The 14,262-nt window shown below is 45.4% G+C and overlaps 1 protein-coding gene and 1 pseudogene across 1 annotated transcript in view; one reads left to right on the plus strand and one right to left on the minus strand.

Annotated features, from left to right (window-relative positions):
- The window catches only part of LOC126202992 (peptidoglycan-recognition protein SB1-like), a 157,922-nt gene that overhangs the window by 21,222 nt on the left and 122,438 nt on the right, over positions 1-14,262 (plus strand). The gene's annotated exons all lie outside the window — the stretch shown is intronic.
- Positions 618-735, minus strand: LOC126204529 (5S ribosomal RNA; annotated as a pseudogene).

Here is a 14,262-nt window from a genome sequence, read left to right on the forward strand (position 1 = left end):
CGGTTCTAGGCGCTTCAGTCCGGAACCGCTCGACTGCTACGGTGGCAGGTTCGAATCCTGCCTCGGGCGTGGATGTGTGTGATGTCTTTAGGTTAGTTAGGGGAGTGATGGCCTCAGATGTTAAGTCCCATATTGGTCAGAGTCTTTTTTTTTGTGTGTGTGTGGGGGGAGGGGGGGGGGGGAAGTACACGTAAATAACTTACTTCAAACTTCTGTGTGCACCGTGAGTAGTCAAAAACAGAAGGGTGGTCGACGATTTGGTCTCTGCAGGTTTAACGTCCCTGATATTCGATTTGGCCTAAACAGTTATGGGGCTAATTGCTGTTTTTCATACTTACATCACGATATTTTATCCTAGTCTCATGGACAAAACCTGGATAAGGAACACAAAAATGACTTAAAACATCGGCTTAACCACTACTCCACTCCATCTACAGGCCACAAGTGGCCCATCGGGAACATCCGACCGCCGCGTCATCCTCATTGGAGGACGCGGATAGGAGCGGCGTGGGGTCAGCACACCGCACTCCCAGCCGTTATGATTCTTGACCGAAGCCGCTACTATTCGGTCGAGTAGCTCCTCAATTGGCGTCACGAGGCTGACTGCACCCAGAAAATGGCAACAGCGCATGGCGGCCTAGATGGTCACCCATCCAAGTGCCGGCCACGTCCGACAGCGCTTAACTTCGGTGATCTCACGGGAACCGGGGTATCCACTGCGGCAAGGCCGTTGCCTTAAAACAGTGGCTTAAAGTGCTAAAAAATGAGGAGACACGTGTGACCGCCACAGCAGCCATTCAATGTACAGGGGAAAGGCAAAGTAATGTCAACGTCTATACTTACTTGGGAATGGTTTATTAATAAGGGGTTGGACTCCCTTTTGCGCGTAATACATCTGCGATTCTGAATACTGGCTTATAATGATTGTATAGTCTGCAGTGGAATGTTATGCCACTCCTCGATCAGAACCTCTTCTAACTCCTGTAGTGAGGACAGAGGTGCAAATATGCTCCGGAGTCTGAGCTCCAATACTGCCGACAAGATCTCGATAATTTTCAAATCCGTGCACTGTGCTGGCCAGGAAAGATGCTGCAATTCACTTACATGCTCGTCATACCACGATTATACTGTCACGGCTGTGGGAATGGGTGCGCTATCGTCCTGAAACATGGCATCATTGTTAGAGAACAACATTTGAATCATGGGGTGCACCTGATCACCGAAAATGTTCGCATAATCGTCGTTTGTAACACGACCCTTGAGAGTAATACCGGGACCAGCAGAATACGATGATAGTGCTCCCATCATACTCCCAAAGGAGCCGTGTGTGGCTCGTGTTCCCTCCATCATGTATTTTACACTCCGTTTTTAACGTACTTGCATCTCATTACATTAATTTAAATTACTACTGTCATTGAGTTGCTGCTTTGCCTGACCGTGGCCGGCGCTAGCAGCGCGTATCGATATATCCCCCTCTGGTAGTATCTTTCCTCGACTGCTATTACTTCCCTGTCGTGGTCTGTCGTGAGGAGCTCGGATCGAGAGTTCGGGTCGCGAGTTCGAGTCTGCCTGTCAGTCCTTACCTGCCAGTCGGGGAGTTGCAATGCGGCACTGTATGGGGCAGTCGGGTTGGAGCAGCAGTGAGGTCTGCGTCGACAAGGCTCGCCCGTCCATCACTTGAGCCGGTCCACGGTCTTGGCGGATCGTCGGTCGGTCGTCCTACTGGACGACGCGTTTTGGCTCGCCGATCATTCATCAGTCGCCTGTGTGTGTGTGTGTGTGTGTGTGTGTGTGTGTGTGTGTGTGAGCGCGCGCGCTCATCGTCTTCTTCTGTGCTTAGTTACTGTTCGGTATCGTTCAGGTCTTCGTGCAAGTGTTTGTCAGGTTGTGTGTGTAGCTGGCGTTATTTCCACAGACGACTACTTCAGATGTTGTCGGCATTCTGACAAGGGAACCTCCCCATCGCACCCCCCTCAGATTTAGTTACAACTTGGCACAGTGGATAGGCCTTGAAAAACTGAACACAGATCAATCGAGAAAACAGGAAGAAATTGTGTGGAACTATGAAAAAAATTAGTAAAATATACAAACTGAGTAGTTCATGATAAGATAGGCAACGTCAAGGACTGTGGAAGTCAAGGAGCGCCGTGGTCCCGTGGTTAGAGTGAGTAGCTGCGGACCGAGAGGTCCTTGGTTCAAGTCTTCCGTCGACTTATAATTTTACTTTCTTTATTTTCGCAAAGTTATGATCTGTCCGTTCGTTCATTGACGTCTCTGTTCACTGTAATAAGTTTAGTGTCTGTGTTTTGCGACCGCACCGCAAAACCGTGCGATTAGTAGACGAAAGGACGAGCCTCTCCAATGGGAACAGAAAACATTTGATCGCAAGATCATAGGTGAACCGATTCCTCCACAGGAAAATACGTCTGATATATTCTATACGACACTGGTGACGGCATGTGCGTCACATGACAGGAATATGTTTTCGACCCACCTAACTTGTACACTTGGCGAATGGGTAAAAAGATTTTTCTACCTTGCCCGATTTAGGTTTTCTTGTGGATGTGATAATCACTCCCAAAAAAGCGATGAAAACATAGGAGTCTGACACAAACTGAAAATAAAAAATTAAAATTTTCACTTGGTGGAAGACTTGAACCGAGGATCTCTCGTTCCGCAGCTGCTCACGCTAACCACGGGACCACGGCGCTACTAAACTCTAAGTGGCCTTGATGTTGCTTATCTATCACGTGGACTACTCAGTTTGTATATTTTGCTTATTTTTTCATAGTTCCACACAACTTCTTCCTGTTTTCTCGATTGATCTGTGTTCAGTTTTTCAAGGCCTTTCCACTGTGCCAACTTATAACTAAATCTGAGGGGGGTGCGATGGGGAGGTTCCTTGTGAGAGGAGTCGGTCGGTTGTTGCGGACGAGGGAAGTCATCTCCGCGCGGTGCAGTTGGCTGGGGCCGCTGGCAGCCCCTGCGCAGCGTCGGAGCGTGTGTGGAGGAGCTGTCCGATCGCTACGAGCTTCGTGGTTCACCGACCCGGACAAGGTTGAGTAGTGGTTTCAACTACCCAAGCCACGTCTATTGTGGTGGTTCGCTTCGGTGGTTTGCGGTTGGGGAGGTTTTCCAGTGAGCAACATCGAGTGGTTCTACTGCTCAGATTTAGCAGCCATGCGGTGCAATTAACTATTTTGCGCGACTACGATTTGAGTGCACCAGTGGAATTTTCTGCCTAGTGGCTATTAGTGTTCCGGTTACCTGCCCTCGCCACTAACGTAATCTCGGGCAGCGTCCTTTCTTCACCTGCTGCTGTCCAACATGTTGTGTGATTTTGACAGCTAATACATACTCCAATGTGGATTATGACGTTTGTAACATTGTCGGTTTGAGTTCTCATGCACTGATTGATAGGAAGCAACTCGTGTCGGTCGGTCCGTGGCTGTCCCCGGGTTGGGTTCCGACGTATCAAGTGTAGTTGGGCTCACCACCTGTCTCACCTGAGTGAACGAGGGCTGACCGACCTCCCTGCAGGCCTTCTGAGTGCCACCGCTGTTTAATTATCTGTTGTCAGCTACTTTAAACTTTAGGCTTATGGTTATTCGTTTTTTTAACATTAAATTTTAAATTTATCGTTCAAGTTAAACACTGTGGCCTTCTGCCTTTAAAGATTATGGTAATATACAGGGTGATTCAAAAAGAATACCACAACTTTAAAAATGTGTATTTAATGAACGAAACATAATATAACCTTCTGTTATACATCATTACAAAGAGTATTTAAAAAGGTTTTTTTTCACTCAAAAACAAGTTCAGAGATGTTCAATATGGCTCCCTCCAGACACACGAGCAATATCAACCCGATACTCCAACTCGTTCCACACTCTCTGTAGCATATCAGTCGTAACAGTTTGGATAGCTGCTGTTATTTCTCGTTTCAAATCATCAGTGGTGGCTGGGAGAGGTGGCCGAAACACCATATCCTTAACATACCCCCATAAGAAAAAATCGCAGGGGGTAAGATCAGGGCTTCTTGGAGGCCAGTGATGAAGTGCTCTGTCACGGGCTGCCTGGCGGCCGATCCATCGCCTCGGGTAGTTGACGTTCAGGTTTCATAACTAACCTTTTTCGTAGGACTCTCCATACAGTTGATTGTGGAATTTGCAGCTCTCTGCTAGCTCTGCGAGTCGATTTTCCTGGGCTGCGAACAAATGCTTGCTGGATGCGTGCTACATTTTCATCACTCGTTCTCGGCCGTCCAGAACTTTTCCCTTTGCACAAACACCCATTCTCTGTAAACTGTTTATACCAACGTTTAATACACCACATATCAGGAGGTTTAACACCATACTTCGTTCGAAATGCACGCTGAACAACTGTCGTCGATTCACTTCTGCCGTACTCAATAACACAAAAAGCTTTCTGTTGAGCGGTCGCCATCTTAGCATCAACTGACGCTGACGCCTAGTCAACAGCGCCTAAAGCGAACAAATGTACAACTAAATGAAACTTTATAGCTCCCTTAATTCGCCGACAGATAGTGCTTAGCTCTGCCTTTTGTCGTTGCAGAGTTTTAAATTCCTAAACTTGTGGTATTCTTTTTGAATCACCCTGTATTTTAAAATTTTTGAAGTTTAATTGTGGCCCTCAGCGATTTTTGTTCCACCTTGCATATGTTGCTTTTTGCTTTTTAAATTATTTGATTGCTATCTTAATTGAATTTTTTTTTAAGATTTCATGTTGGCGTTCTGCCTTTAAAGGTCTATGGTAATATATTCAAAAATTCTGGAATTTAATTGGGGCCCTCAGCTATTTGTATTGAACTTTTCGTATGTTGTTTTTTAAACTATTTTATTGCTATCTTAATTGGATTTTTATGTTGTTAAGATTTCTTATTCGAGGCCTACAGCCATGAAAGAGTTGAATTCGGTAAGGGTTCGGCTATGTGCCACTTTGCTTGTAAGGGTTATTAAATTACAATAAATAACAATTACAAGCAGAAACTGACCTCAACCATTGGCCCTTTCCACACTCCTATTACCTGTTCTGGCCAGCGGTTTTAGCGGGCGTCTCACCACCTCCATGCTTAACCTTTGGAATCGAGCAATCAGGATTGTAGGTTTCTTTTGACGTTCTCCAGATGTAAACCAGGCCCGATGTTGGAATTAACGAAAACGTTGACTCGTCGGACCATATGACGTGTGTCCACTGATCAGCCGTCCAAGGTTTATGCTGCTGACACCATGTTTTACGCTTATTTGCGTTCGTTGTCGTCACTAATGGTTTCAGTATAGCAGGTCATCCACGAATATTCGCTTTATAGAGTTCTCGGCGCACAGTGTCCATAGATACGGGGTCTCGAACATGGCTATTGAGCTCTGCAGTCACTTTAGCCGCCGTAGCTTTGTGTTGTTTTGACACAGTTCGTGTTACCATACGACGATCTCTGTCATTTAGTTTTGATTTGCGCCCACTATTACGTTTACACGACGATGTCTCTCCATGTTTTGTGTAGGCTGTCATGACTGTTGAAACAGTTGCTCTTGAAACATTCAGTAAGTTGGCTGTCAAGGTTACTGACCTCCAGGCAATCGGGTCCCCACAATCTGCCCTCTTTGGAGCTGTGTTAGGTCTTTCATTGCACGTCGACCTCGGCCTCTGAATGCAAATACGAAGTGTGCACTACTCGTAAACAACCTGCACTGATGCCTGGTCTGCACTCAACACGCACAGTCCCGCGCGACACGTACCTTAGCTGCGTTGTTGACCGTCAAACACAACCATCCCATTACTACCACTGTTCACGCGATTTTGCCTATCCCCTGTACTTGAAGTAGGTCACCCGCATACTATCACAACGTGTCTTTACGACACGAAATACACCGCACATCTTTTTCCCGTTTTTACGTAGGGAGTCATTCGACATGCACCACATGAAGGCTGATGTAGGGAAGCAGCCTACTCACCCTGTAGTAAATTCATATCAGTCTTTCCATTATGTGCCAACCAGTCCGCTGTAACTAGCTCTGACGTCATAAATGTTGAGCAATACTTTAAAAATTAAGCAAGTAACCTAAAATGTTTCTAGTATGTCAGGAGTAATACTAAATTAATGTGTGTTGAATATCAGTTCGATAACTTTAGCCATTTTCGAAATTTGGACGTTTTTCTGTAAAAATCATTGGCGCAACAGAAAAGAGCTAGAGACTTCAAAATTTATATTTAGATTCATTTTTCATAATGATTTAATAAAAACAGTACTCTGGATCTCACAATTTAAGATTTTAGTTGAAATTCAATATTTTCTGGTTTTTGTCTTAAAACTTAAGGAAGCAAGATAGATTAAGTAGGCTAATAAATAAGGCTAGGGTGTTTATATTTAAGTAGAATGGAGATCCGCTATCACCATAAGGATGTGAGAAGTTTCATTTGAATACCTATAAAACTATAGCGATAGCGTATCTCCAAAGGGTCAGTTCAGAGCTCGTCTACTGCGTGCAGTGTAATTAAATTAATTCTCTCGCCCAAAATATGTAACTTAGCCACGTCAAAATTTTATTATCAATACTTACCTGCGTGCTGAATGCACATTTAAATTAAGAGCTTCATCGGCCATCAGCAAGAGAAGCTATGATTTATTCAATGGCTTAAAGTGGTGCATTACTAGCCCAGCGGCTAGTCGGGAGAGCTGATTTGATCAGGCGTTCCCTCAGCCGTCCGCACCGCAGCTTTATATATAAGAACGCTGCGCGAGGAAGCAAGGCCCCAGTTCTCTCCAGACGCTGAATAGCACGTCATCTGTGTCGGGAGTCGCGTCGCGTCGGTATCACTGCTACAAACAGCCTCGGGTGCCATATTAAGTTACTCGAGATACGCGTAACCATGAAATCATTTTCGAGAGAAGTGTTAATTCTGGGATGACTGTAGTTATCGATCTTCAGTTTGCGTATGTCGTATTTTCACGTGCCGCCGCGGGACAAACATTCTACCATTATTTAGCGTGGCGTTTGATGAACCTAATCATCAAATTATGGCGAGCATTCATTTAAATATTTAATTTGGACAGTTATAGTTGCATCAGCGCATTAGACTCTGAACTGCTCTGTTAGTCAGATTTTGTGGATTCTTTGTTTTATCTGTGATTTTCAGAATATAGAGAAAGTTTTTTCACGATAGTTTTTGATTGTAAATCCCAGACAATCTCCTAACTCCTCAGAGCTATAAGCTGTAACTATAAGTGTATTCTCAGACGAAGTGGGCACTAGGAATTCTAATTACAGGCTTCACGTTTTGCTAATCACTTTCTGGTTGCCAATATTGTAGTTAGAGAGCCAGTGTTGAGAACGGCAAAAGACAGCATAAATAACATTCTAAATAATAGGAAATGCAGTGTTTCTACATTCAACATTCAAACTTTTATATAACAATTAATTCCATCCGCCGCCCCACATACACACGTAACACTTTCACTGTTCTATTACTCAGTTTATTTCCGTTTCCCGGCCGATGCACCATATGTGGGGCGGCGGATGGAATTAATTGGATGAGACACACAGAAAATGTTGTGGAGAAGGCAAACCAAAGGCTGCGTTTTATTGACAGGACACTTACAAAATGTAACATATCTGTCAAAGAGACCGCCTACGCTACGCTTGTCCGCCCTCCTTTGGCGTACTGCCGCGCGGTCTGGGATTCTTACCAGATAGGATTAGCGGGGTACATCGAGCAAGTTCATAGAAGGGCAGCACCTTTTGTATTATCGCGAAATAGGGGAGAGAGTGTCACGGACGTGATACAGGATTTGGTGTGGACATCAGTAAAACTAAGGCGTTTTTGGTTGCTGCGGGATCTTCTCACGAAATTTCAGTCACCAGCTTTCTGCTCTGAATGCGAAAATATTTTGTTCATGCTGAGCTACATAGGAAGAAACGATGATCATAATAAAATAAGGGAAATCGGAGCTCGCACGGACACAAAAAGGTGTTCCTTTTTCCCGCGGGACGTTCGAGATTGCTATAACAGAAAATTGTGAAGGTGATTCGATGAACCCTCTGCCAGACACTTAGGTGTGATTTGATGTAGATGTAGATCATCCAGGGACTATACCAAATCGACAGAAATGAACAATACGTGTTGCTAATGAAAATTCACATCCCATAGTCGTTAAGTGTTGAGCATCATACATAAAGATAATCGGAAGATATGCTTACAAAGCAAAAACAATACGACTTTTACATTTTTGATATCATGCTACAAGTGAATGCCATACTACAAAGCATATTATGATACACGCCAAGAGTTACCACTGAAATACTCGACTCAGTCAACTTAACTACGGAGACTGAGCGTGAAGGATACTCGAAGAACCACAGAAACATATGATGCCACATAAAAGAGTGTATCCGTCAAAGATATTACAGTCCAAGAAACAAACGTGATTTACAGTCGACCCTTATGTAAATATCCAATGTGTAATATAACATTTTTAATACAATATATTCACAAATTCACATCTGCTTATTACCAACATGTCAAATAACATCAGTAACGTCTGGTTAATATAAGCATCTACAAGCCTAGGAATTACGTCAAATACATGTACTGAGTACAGAACTGAAGCAAAAGGTGAGGATTACATTTTTAGACATAAGAACAAAGTCCATCAGTTTGTTATGGAACCAAAATTGTTTTTCTTATGTATAGTGCAATGTCTAAAATCAATTAACAAAGAAATCTTCGAAAGTCACATGAATAACTTTGTTGAGAAATAGTAGGCACAAAAAAAAAATCACATGCCGCATAAAATCCATAGATGTGTATGTTGAAGAAGTTTTACATTGTAAATGAAGTGACGTAGGAATAAGAAGTGTACTACAATGCTTGACAGACAAACAAGGGACGCCTGGGTAAATCGCCAGTACAAAAATCTTTCCAAACATTTTTGGAATATGAAAGACATTCGTACATAAATATATGAGTAACCTTATAATTACATCGGTATTCTAACACGTACAACACATAAACCCCATATTCTCAGAAGAGAGTAGATAACACGATGCGAATTTCCAAGGGGGAAACGTGCAATAATGTCAAGTTCCAAGACACATGTCGGGGAGTGGCCATCGTGTAGGACACGTAAGCCACATCATATAGGTCACACAAGTGTAGAATACCATGGAAAAACAATAGTTTCATCTCATTTTTAGAAATTACATGAGAGAGTGAATACGATTTTGACGGGAACGTTTTAACGATTCCGTGACAAGGTACATTCTGATATACCTCAGAAGGAAAGTGTTATCGTAGGACAAACCATAATTGAGTTGTGTCTGCAATTACATAACGTGAGCCTCATGGATCTTTAACTGCCATCACGAATAGATTAAAAGACACAAAAGAAGCATACAACAGGAATATGCAGCTTAGACCCAATCGCTTTATTTGTTCATGAGACCCAGAAAATATTAGATACAGGCTCCCAGGTAGATGCCATTTTCCTTGACTTCCGGAAGGCGTTCGCTACAGTTCCGCACTGTCGCCTGATAAACAAAGTAAGAGCCTACGGAATATAAGACCAGTTGTGTGACTGGATTGAAGAGTTTTTAGCAAACAGAACACAGCATGTTGTTCTCAATGGAGAGACGTCTACAGACGTTAAAGTAACCTCTGGCGTACCACAGGGGAGTGTTATGGGACCATTGCTTTTCACAATATATATAAATGACCTAGTAGATAGTGTCGGAAGTTCCATGGGGCTTTTCGCGGATGATGCTGTAGTATACAGAGAATTTGCAGCATTAGAAAATTGCAGCGAAATGCGGGAAGATCTGCAGCGGATAGGCACTTGGTGCAGGGAGTGGCAACTGACCCTTAACATAGAGAAATGTATTGCGAATACATAGAAAGAAGGATCCTTTATTGTAAGATTATATGATAGCGGAACAAACACTGGTAGCAGTTACTTCTATAAAATATCTGGGAGTATGTGTACGGAACGATTTGAAGTGGAATGATCATATAAAATTAATTGCTGGTAAGACGGGTGCCTGGTTGAGATTCATTGGGAGAGTCCTTAGAAAATGTAGTCCATCAACAAAGGAGGTGGCTTACAAAACACTCGTTCGACCTGTACTTGAGTATTGCTCATCAGTGTGGGATCCGTACCAGGTCGGGTTGACAGAGGAGACAGAGAAGGTCCAAAGAAGAGCGGCGCGTTTCGTCATAGGGTTATTTGGTTAGCGTGATAGCGTTACGGAGATGTTTAGCAAACTCAGGTGGCAGACTCTGCAAGAGAGGCGCTCTGCATCGCGGTGTAGCTTGCTGTCCAGGTTTCGAGAGGGTGCGTTTCTGGATGAGGTATCGAATATATTGCTTCCCCCTACTTCTACCTCCCGAGGAGATCACGAATTTAAAATTAGAGAGATTCGAGCGCGCACGGAGGCTTTCCGGCAGTCGTTCTTCCCGCGAACCATACGCGACTGGAACAGGAGGTAATGCAGTGGCACGTCCACCACACACCGTTGGGTGGCTTGCGTAATATAAATGTAGATGTAGATGTAGAAAATCACCAGCGAGACCCACCAGTGTAGAGCCAGTAAAGTCATCAGTAACCGGCCATAATTAACAAGAAATCGACAATTATAAAAAGTAGAAAAATTGGTGGGAACCGGATTTATAACCCTATACGCTGTAGCATTTACAGCCACGTTGGTTAAGCACTGGGGAAACATCACTATCGAAACATTAAAAATAAATAATGGTGTTATATGTTCTAAGGCAGTTCAGAAGATGCCACAAGAGGAGCATTGTTACCAAGTCTGTGTAAACAACCGTCTGAAGTACCTACCAGCCGCGCAAGTTGTGGACGGTAGAAATGCGCCACTTTGCCGCTGGGCCATTCCTGAACAGCCTTCTGAACGTCCTCTTCGTTGGAAAATCTGCGACTGCTGCGAATAATCAGTTCCTCGATCTGCGGGGCATTTCTGTCTGTCGTCTGTGTCGGTAGCCTTCCTTCCCGATCAGCATCGTCCACGTCTGTGCGACTCTTGTCAAAGTGATCGCAACATTTCACTGCGACTGCTCGCGATATTGCATTTGGTCCACGTAACGTCAGAGTTTCACGGTTAATGTGTGCGCATTTTAGACCTTTTGCCCACAAGAATCGCCCCGTCCCGTGTGCTTCAACTCTGGAGTACGTTTTCCAAGTGCTGCGCCGTTTAGCTGGCACACTGTGTGACGTACCTGTTATCTGTACCGCAGCACAAATGTGTCTACAGGTCATCCAGAACACGTACTGTCTTCTGGCAATGCGCGTTTTTTTAAGCGGTGGGCTTAGCATGAGGCGACGTGTGTAACTTACTTTCTGAGATACCTTCATATATACAGTGATGAGCTAAAAGTTATGACGACCTGCTTAGTAGCTTGTTTGTCCGTCGTTGAAATGCAGTACTGATTCTGCGTATCAGGGATCCGACGGTTTGTTGGTAGCTTTGTGGAGATATGTGGCATTAGATGCCTCCTATGCGCAGGTCGTGCAATTCGCGTAAATAACGGGCCGCTGACTTGGGTAAGCGGTGATGGCGCCCCGGTAGCTACCCAGATGGGTTCCACAGGATTTACACTGCTGGCCACCGTAAATGCAACACCCTGAAGGAAGCATCCGAATCAAGTGAAATTTACACCATGAGTTTGCAGCGATGAGATATGCAACTGATTAGAATTTCAGCGCAGACGCACATCACGCGCGCCTGTGGCGCCACCTCATAGCGCCATTTAGGGCTTGGCGATTTCGACCAGTGTACGTTCGGCACGTGTGTTTACCTTGTGGTTGTTTCACAAGACGATCTGTTATGCCTCGTAGACAACAGCGAACATCTTTTGATCAAGTATCCGAGTTCGACAGAGGAAGGGTAGTGGCTTACCGAGATTGTGGATTATCATACAGAGAAATCGCTAGTCGTGTTGGACGAAACCAAACAACTGTAATGCGGATATGTGACCGTTGGATGCAGGAGGGTACGACGGACCGACGTGGTCGATCGCATTCACCTCGGTGCACCACAGCACGTGCTGATAGGCAAATTGTGCGCATGGCAGTGACGGATCGCTCAGTGACATCCCGAACCGTAGCACAGCACATTGCGTCTGCAACGCATCATCCAGTGTCTGCGCGTACCATTCGACGCCGTTTACAGCAGAGTGGTCTGTCCGCAAGACGTCCATTGCTTCGTCTACCATTGACGCAGAACCACAGACGTCTCTGTCGCCAATGGTGTGATGACAGACGGATGTGGACGGCAGAATGGAATGACGTTGTCTTTACTGACGAGGCACGCTTCTGTCTGCAGCACCACGATGGTCGGATTCGAGTGTGGAGACACCGTGGAGAGAGGATGCTGGACAGCTGCATTATGCACCGCCACACTGGTCTTGCACCGGGTATTATGGTATGGGGCGGTATTGGATATTACTCTCGCACGCCTCTAGTACGCATTGCCGGTACTTTAAATAGCCGGCGCTACATATCCGAGGTGCTGGAGCCAGTTGTCCTTCCTTACCTTCAGGGCTCGGCCACAGCCATATTTCAACAGGATAATGCACGACCACACGTGGACCGCATTGCCCAAAGGTTCTTCGTCAATAACCAGATTGAATTGCTTCCCTGGCCGGCTCGCTCTCCGGATCTTTCGCCGATAGAAAACATGTGGTCCACGGTTGCTCAACGAGTGACCCAGATTACATCCCCAGCTGCCACACCAGATGATCTTTGGCAACGTGTGGAAGCTGCTTGGGCTGCTGTACCCCAGGAACACATCCAACGTCTCTTTGACTCAATGCCGAGACGTGTGGCAGCGGTGATCTCCATCAATGACGGCTACTCTGGCTACTGATTCTGGCAGGAACCACATGTCACAGACGTCTGTAAACGTAATCATTTGATACTTGGTCAACATGTTATCTACAAAATAAATTTTGTTCTGCTACCTCTTGTCTTTCTTGGTGTTGCATTTACGGTGGCCAGCAGTGTACATCGGGCGAATTTGCTGGCGGAGACATCGGCGTTCACTGCAACGCTCCTGAAGCCACTGTAGCACGGTTCTAGCTCCGGGACGCAGACACTTATACTGCTGAAAGATGACTTCGACGTAGGGGAAGACATCAAGCAGGAAGGGATCAAGGTGTTTCGCAGCTGCTACTGTGTCTTCGATTACTACCACAGGTCACGTGCAAGCGCAGGGGAATGTTTCCCACGATATAATACTGCTCCCAACAGACTGCGCCCACCGTGCGCTGCACGTTTCGAGCCGCCGTTCACCTCGACGACGTCGTTTGTGGAGACGACCGTCGACCTAGCGTAGCAAAAATGAGAGTCACCCGAAGAGCCGACACGCCTCCATCGATCGACAGTCTAATCCGAATGTTTCAGTGCTCACTGCAGTCATAGTTGACGGTGTCGTCGGGACAGCATATGAAAACGTTCGGGTGGTCTGCTGCGGAGCTCCATGTTCAACAGTGTGCGATGAGTGGTCTGCTCCGAAACACTTGTGCGTCCACCAGCATTGCGCTCCTTCTGCAGACATTCCACAGATCACCATCTATCCTACTTTACAGAGCAGAGAAGCCTCCGAACTCCACGTTCTGTGGAGAGTCGTGCCCTAGTGGTGGTTTCACTGTCCTTCTACCGCTTTCCGCAGATGCTCACGACAGTAGCACGTGAACATTCCATCAGCTTCGCCGTTATCGAGACATTCGTTCATGCGCTTTGCGTAATAATAATCTGCCCTTTGTCAAAGTCGCTTAGTTCAATGGATTTCCCGGTTTGCAGCCCATATCTTTGCTAGGGTGATTCCCAGTCCGTGTCTGCTCCGCTTACATACGTTTGTTACCGCATCACGTGCCCGCAACACTACCAGATAGCATCCATCTTCGCGGTGGGCAGTGGTCATAATGTTTTGGCTGATCAGTGTAACTTATTTTCATAAGTAGTCCATTACTGTTAGCTTACACTGTAAAGAGTAGCTGTCCTAAATAGCTAGGAGTAAAACACTGTAACTAAACCACACGCCACGTTGAGATTCACTGAAAGACTGCTAAGGAAATGTAATTCCCCCGCAAAAGAAGTAGCTCACAGAACACTCATTCGAGCGATTCTTGAGTACAGGCCGTCCTTACTGAGATGCCCGACAAAATCCACTGGCGAACGCTACAGGTGTGTCGCTGTGCGACACGGAAAGGCTAACTTTTATTAAATTCCGA

The sequence above is a fragment of the Schistocerca nitens genome, chromosome 9, assembly GCF_023898315.1.
Source record: "Schistocerca nitens isolate TAMUIC-IGC-003100 chromosome 9, iqSchNite1.1, whole genome shotgun sequence".
Taxonomy (NCBI): domain Eukaryota; kingdom Metazoa; phylum Arthropoda; class Insecta; order Orthoptera; family Acrididae; genus Schistocerca; species Schistocerca nitens.